Source organism: Anomalospiza imberbis, chromosome 1, assembly GCF_031753505.1.
Source record: "Anomalospiza imberbis isolate Cuckoo-Finch-1a 21T00152 chromosome 1, ASM3175350v1, whole genome shotgun sequence".
Classification (NCBI taxonomy): domain Eukaryota; kingdom Metazoa; phylum Chordata; class Aves; order Passeriformes; family Viduidae; genus Anomalospiza; species Anomalospiza imberbis.
In genome coordinates this window covers 53,896,537-53,904,242 of record NC_089681.1, presented here as the reverse complement: position 1 = coordinate 53,904,242, position 7,706 = coordinate 53,896,537, and positions in this window count along the sequence as shown.

The window sequence follows — 7,706 nt, the reverse complement described above, 5'->3', positions numbered from 1 at the left end:
TGGACCATTCTGTTCCAACTTATTTTCCTACAAAAGCAATATAGGTTCAGTAGCTGATTCTTCCTAGACACTGTGAGCAACAGCTCAATGAAAATATCAGTGTTGAGTCAAACTCCTAAGGAAGGATCCAATGTTGGGGCCTGTTGTGCCTGGATAAGATGGCACAATTTAGTACCCTGGATGCAATTCACATTTTAGAGGTAGTTCCTTTTGTTTAAAATATGTTGGCAAGGTTTTCATTCTGGAAAGGCAATAAATGAGATATATGTGTGATTCATTCTTGCTCCTACTTTATTGGCTCAGGAAAATACAAGACAGGAAGGATTTTTCTTAGCAAAGGCATTAGGCTGACCCCTAACAACTACCTCTAAGTCTTAGAAAGTTGTTTAATCTCTCTGCATCTCACTCCAGGACAATGAAGAATACAATAATTCATTTCTACTTTACTTACAGACTGAATTAACATTCATTAACATAATGTGCATTTGTATATATATTTTGCAAGGTACAGTAAGTATTTGTGAAACATATATACATAAATTTAAGCAACACGGTAGTGTCTAATTATGTAACTTCAGCTGGCATGGCACCAGACAAAAAGTATAAAAACCTCCAGATTTTTACTAAGAAACTCGAAAATTAGGCTGCTATTTGAAAAATACAGCCCATAATCAGTTAAACTAGGACAGAGATTATTTTGTGGAGAACCATCAAAATCTTCACTTATATAGCACTGCATATGAACCTTTATGCCATTTTCCTTTCATTAGAACATCAAACTTATTATCTTTAAAGCCTGAAGTGATCACTGCCTTGATAGAAAATATTTAATTTTGAACAGCTTTTTGAATTCCATTCACCAATTCAGTTCCATTAAAACTTTTAGTGTATTGAATAGGGAAATGTGGAAAATATTTTTATAAACAGGAATATTCTGGATAACATGTCCAATGATTATATCAAGTATGGTTTAAAATATACCTCTTGACTCATGATTTAACCACCCACAGTCCTACTGTCATTTCAATTGATTCGTCTGTTGCCCAAAAGAAAATCTAAGATTCCCTCAGAGCATCTTAAAATATAAAATACCAACTTAGCTCAGAAGTAAAAGACAGATCCAAGAAATAAATTCAGAGGCTCCAAGCAAAATTTGCCACCTTGCTTAAAACAGTGTGCTCAGCTACTGCCTGCTCTAGAGACATATACACCTGATAGATACTCACCATTAAAAGTTATTGGGCTACCTAGAGCCACCTAGAGTTGTTCCCAGGAGTGTTTCAAGTCACCGCAACCATCGATCATGGGCTCCCAGTCCAGGAGGTGGCTGGCAGCCAGGATGCAGTAGATCTCTGCTAGCCACATCAGAGCTACTACAAATGCACCACAAAAGAAGCTCCAAAGAGCTAGACTTTTTAAACATATGCAGATCAGACTAGGATGAACCTGAGATCACGACCAAGACCTCACTCTACATCAGGGTCACAGCTGGAGCAGACTTGTTTCAGCGATGACACGGAGCTGCTGCAGACATTCATGCAGGGAGCGCAGGCACCCCGACACTCCCCTGACTCTGCCACGCTTCAGCAGTAGCTGTGCTGGGGAGCTCAGAGCAAGTCTCACACTCCATATTTCAGGATTCACAGATGAAGTAGCAATGAACTCCTCTTCTGCTCAGGAATCTGCTTGATGTGGCGAGCCTGCTCTGAAAATATTTACCACAGTTTATCGAGTGAGCATCATATACAACAGAGAAAACAGGCACAGGTGGCACTTCAGCTCTTCACCATAAGCTAGTGTTTTGTGCCATAGTGAGGAATGGGTTGGTAAAATTCTTTTTTTTTCCCAAATCAGCTATCTTCCCTCCCTGGTGAATTCCTAAAAGCTAGTTATATAGGTTTAGATTTATTAGTATACTTACCTCAATTGCTCCTCTTTCTCTTTCAGAGGACTCTGAATTATTAGTGTGCCAAAACATAACTCCATGAAGAGAAGCTGGTCTCATCTGCATCCAAACAGCTGCCAAAATAGAAGCTGTACTCTTCCCAAGAAGTTGTGAGTTTGACTGTCCTCAGGCAAATAAGGAGTATCAATTTTCTGTATTCTATTTGAGTAATGTAAAGAGTTGGTACACCAGCTAATAAAAGAGCCTTCATTGTTATAATTACCTCTTTGGGCACGCGTGCCATCCAATTAAAAAAAAATTTATAAAGATGAAAAACGAGTTCCAGACTATATCCCAGGAGCTGTAATTCAGAAGATCCCTGCTGCCTTGCCAATAGTTTTAGCTTATGTTCTGAAAGCCCCTGTTTGTCAGAAGACATGGATTAACAGGCAAAGCTGCAGCATCCAAGGGCACTGAAAACATCAGGTTTTTCTCTTGGTGTCCTGCAACCAACACAGATAAATTCAGATGCTTGTGCACTTACCTCTGTTCCAAAGCAGACATATGTCCTGTCTCTAGTCTTCAATCCTGATCTCTGTTTATATCAGGAGCCAGTCTGGGCAATTTAAAAAAGCTCTTTGTCCAATTAGCTCTTTTTTAATATACTTCATCTTTTGAAAAAATTATCTGCAGTCAGAATTCTCAACACTCTCCAGAAAAAAAACCTCAATATTAGCCCACTGGTAATATGATAATATGAATAAAATAATAATCATCTTTAGGCTTACAACAAAGCACCATAAAAGAGTCAAATAATTATTGCTAATTAAAAAATTGTGTTCAACGTGCCTTTTTTCCAGATGTGTGAGAACCCGTCATCTGATTTTATAATGATTAAATTACAAAAATGTTTTCGAAGAATAAATGAAGTAACAGGGCATGAAACACTGAAAGCAATGTAAGAGCAGTTAATTATGTTGTACAATATATTATGGGGTTGCAAAGCAGTCAGGACTAAGGGATAACATGAATGGAGATTCAGTATTTTATTACCTTCAGTGCTTACACTGTCAGCACAGTAGCCTGAAAAGATTCAGTTTGTAGAGAGGAAATTTTATATCAGGATAACCATGGATTGTGGAGGTAACCTTTGTCCACAGCATGAGATGGGGATGCAGAACTATGCTGTTTGTGCAATATAGGCTCTAAAAAATTATCTTTTTAGTTCCTTTTAGAACTGAGTAATCATTACTTCACAATCTTCTGGGCATTCTAGGAGCTTAGGGCATCTGACACGCAACTTGTATGCAATATGTACTGTCACAAGTCATTCTGAGATGAATAATAGATTTTATGTATTTGAGATTAGCTATGTGGCAAGTGTGGAAACGTTATTTTTCTGATATGTCTCTGTAGAATTAAACTAGTTGTCAGTCAAGTCCCAAACATCATTTTTACTTAAACCAAAATAACATATTTCAAATAAATATAAATATAAATATTGAAGCAGACAACAGCAACAAAAAAAAAGGGGGGGGGGTTGTTTGCTTCATCTATTCTAAAATGCATTCTGGATGTTTTCTTAAATTACTAATTTGGAAAAAGAAATAACCATGCAGGATACATAAATGAATACAAGATTATTTTTCAGCAGTCTGTCCATCAGCTGTAGATACTTTGGAGGTACTTGGTGGGGGTGTGGGGGATGGATAGGAGCCCTTGTATCCACTGAGCTATTCAAGTACCTATGAAGTGTTTTCATTCAAGCTGACAGGGGTCTGTGAGCACCCACTTGTCTTGTAAGAGGCATTTAATGGAAGAGGTAAAGGGAAGGGAAAGATCTAGATATACCTAGAGGGCAACAGATTTCTCCCCGATTGCTTAGAAACAAAGCTCATTGCAAAAGGAAAGTGAGGAGCACCAAAGGAAATGTCAGTATGTTTGCCAACATGCCAATGTTTGCTTACTGCCAACACAACATATGCTTTTTGTAATTTGTATTTATTTCCTCCTAAGAAGCAGCCTCTTCTAATTCAAAATTACCAGGTTTCACTGAAAATTATTGTTGCAATAGTCTCCTCTACTGTGTTGCTGGTCAGTATTAAATAAGGTTTTATTTTATTTAAAAACGTTGAAATATATTTATAATATGTTGGTGCTAGAGTAGCGAAACAACACAATGTTGTTGCTGTAAACCTCATCCTCCCCTTCCAAGCTGTTTCTAAAATTAGTTTATGCAGTCTCTAAAACAGCATGAGTCTTCTGCTTGCTCTGCTACAGTTTGTAGGATAGCTAAAAACAACACAGCAGGATGCTGCTGCCTCTGTGGAGTCATCACGCCAAGCTTCAGGCGCCAAGAAAAAGATGATACAGCACCAGATTTAGGCTACATGAACATACATAAACCTGTACATTTGTATCCCCACTTCTTTGGGACATTCCTTTCTCAAAGGGGAGCCATAACCCACCCTCAGCACCCTGGAATGGGTTGGGCTTTATTCGAGAAGTCCATCTGGCCTGCAGGCCTGTTTGAAAATGCATACACTGGAAATATACAAGAGGAGATAAGTCTTTCTGCTCTTTCTGTTTTTTACAAAGACATCATCTGATACTTGGCTAATGTAAATACATGTGACTGTGAGTAGGAAAGGAAATAGCTCTGGTTTCATTAGTTTAAATTCACCTGTTTCTGTGTGATTTAATCAATCACCTTTAGCCTTTTCATGCCCTCAGTCAAAGGGTAACTACAAAATTATGAATAAGAAGGAAAAGTGAGTGAAAAATATTGACCATTTTACAAGTCTTAGGTTGAGCAGGGGAGCAGTACTCCCACAGGAATTCCCTTCCCCAAAAATAATACCTAAGGCACAGTAAACTGCTCACTGACACCTTGTCATGGGTTAGTGCTGGTGCAGTGCCAGTGCACCCATGAAAATATATTTTTCTATATATGGCTACTCTCAAAAGGCTGCTGTGAGATGTGACCAGAGACAGAGCAGAGCAAGCTCAAGCTTAGAAATAAAGAAAAATCTTTATTAACCTACACTACAATAAAAGAAACAGATAGGAAACAGAATTAAAACCTTCCAAAACATTCCTCCTCCTCCCACCCAATTTCCACCAAAGCACATCGAGACAAAACCTTGGACCCTCAATCAAGTTACCACCACTCAAATACGCAGCTGATGGGAGAAGCAGGCAGCTAAACAGACGCTTAAGGTCTTCTGGCACTACGGTTCTAGACGTTAAAGTCGCTTTTAAAATGCCTTTAAAAAAGGGATTTTTTGTCCAAAATCACGTGATGTTTTGCAGACCTCTTTTATGGATTCATAGGGAAGGGTACAGAGAACTGGAAAACTAACAAAGAAAAAACCTGTAATTTGAACCCAAACCCAGGATGAAACACAAATAATCAATTCTCAGTTCATCAAGGGAGAGAGGAGTCTCTCTTGTACCATAGTCTTCCACAGGAAACACAGATGAAACCTCTTATGTTTCCATGTCACTGCCCGGAGAAAATCTGCCATTGTGACATCCTCTTTCCATGTACAGTGCTCTCACCACCTTGCACGGACCGAAACTGCTTACAGGGTTCCTTTTAAGGATGCTTTGACAAGTACCAAAAAACAATAATTTCTCATTTTGAGACAACCAATCCCCCCCATTTTCTCTTCCCCTGGGGCAGAAGGTGTTGAGAACAGAAATCTTCTTCCCTGAAGACAGAGGGCACCACCACACCCTCCTCATCTTCCTCTGTTCACTCCACTCCTGCACATGGTGTCACTGCAGCTGGTCACTCTCTTGGCTCAAACCATTGCATCCCCCTAAATGCAGTCAATGTGTTACAGGAGAACTGGTTCAGTCTATGGCTACACAAGAAAAAGTCCAGCCAAAAGCCACTCCATCATCTCCTCCCACCTAGGATCCTTTCCCATCTTCTTCTGCCATCTCAGGCCCCCAGGCTGTCTCTCTTCTCTTTCAGATCAAGGAGGATTAATGTTTCACAAAGCTTTCTTTGACCAAGAAGGGGTTAAAATTTTGGCCTTTTATGCACTGCTCCCGTCAGGAGCAGTGACTGAAATCTCACAGCAGGCTGCCCAGGACTCCCAAGGCTGGGCACCTTCCCTCACCCCTTCTCTTTCTCCTCTGCCGGCAGACTGCCAGCATATGATATCAAATTTTCAGGTGGCACAGGCTCTCTGTCTCTCTCTCTCTCTGAGGGGGGCTGCCCAGGACATCTCAGTGTTTCTTCACCCTGCTTTCCTTCAGGGGCCGGCCCGGTTCCATTCCCTTCACCCTCTTCTCTGTCCGGGACTCCGGCCTACCTCAGCCACAGGCCGCATGGCTTCCCCTTCCCCACCCAGCCTGTGGCTGGCAGGGGAGGTCTGAACTCTTCACTGCCAGGAAGAAAAGAGAGCGTTCCCCCTGCTTTTAACCCCCTGTGTTCTCAGAGGCATGTCCATGTCTTCAGTGGTTACACCAGATGTCAATATTCAAATCTGACCACTGATTGGTTTGACTATAACTTCCCGAGAAAAACTCACTTCCTTGTCACTTCCTCTGACACACCTGCTTCCTCAGAGGAGGTCAGTTTAATGACAGCTCTATATGGTCATTACCACACACCCTCTGGTCATCATATGTGCTTCCAAAGAACTACTTCCACAAGTCATTACTTCTTGTATTTTCTCTGCTAATAGCCTTGGCAAATTAGGTGAAATTAAATCAGAGTGACAGCATAAAAATGGAAGAAAATTAATTGGTAAATTCACATAAGGACATTATCAGGTTTCACCTTATCTTGGAGTATCCTTTGTCAAAAAAAAAAAAAAAAAACAACAAAGAAAGCACGTGTCTCTTGTTTCTGCCAGACAGCCTGGTAATGCACATTTCTTCCAGCTGAGACAAAAGAACACTACATGTTAAAACAACAATTTGCCATGCACTGATATTTGCCAAACTTTTTGACATCACTTCATCCATAATTGTGGAGATGGCTTCTGACAAATACCATGTATGTAACCTTCTGTACACATGTATGTGTCTCTCTGGTTTGTGTTCTTAAGCATTTTGATCATCTACTGAATGTTAACATCAATTGAATTCAGTTGTTACCTTTTTCTCTCTTGAAGTTAATGAACTTTGTTTCTTAAGCTGTACATCAATTTTCTGTGTGTGACACAGCTGTTTGGTACCATAAAAAGTATGTGTCTCTCTGGAACCCCATGGTAGAGTTGGATTTTAACGCTCTGCAACCATGGTTACACTCACTGTGCTTTCCTGAATTTCACGTAATTGAGAAACTGGCTTAACAGTGCTGCAGCAAGAAAGGATGTTCACTCACTTGATCCTTCTATGTGGTAGTCCTTTCTTTTAGCTATTTGTTCTAAACAGCTCGAACCTTGAAACAGATCCAGAATATTTCTGTGATTATTGAAGATGTATTTCCTTTAATTAGAATTAGAGGGAAACAAAAGTTCATTCCTAAGTGTGCATTTGTGTTTGGGGCTAATTTAAGTTTAATTTCTGTGATACTTTTGCATTATATTTGTAATAGAAACATTATTTTTTTTATTCACTAGTTCATATAACATAAGAACATACATTTTTAATAGGAAATATAATAATTCAGCAAGAAAAGTAGAAAAAGAAACCTAGGGGAGCACTTAACCCCCAGTCAGAAATAGTGGTTGCAAACCTTCCATTTGCTTTTAAGGCTCGTAAAGCAGTAACAGGCCAGAGGGAGAAATGGAAAATTATAGGCACAGATGGTCTGAGGCTGAGAGGAGTAAAGGTAACTGAGGAAACTCTTTTCAGAAAC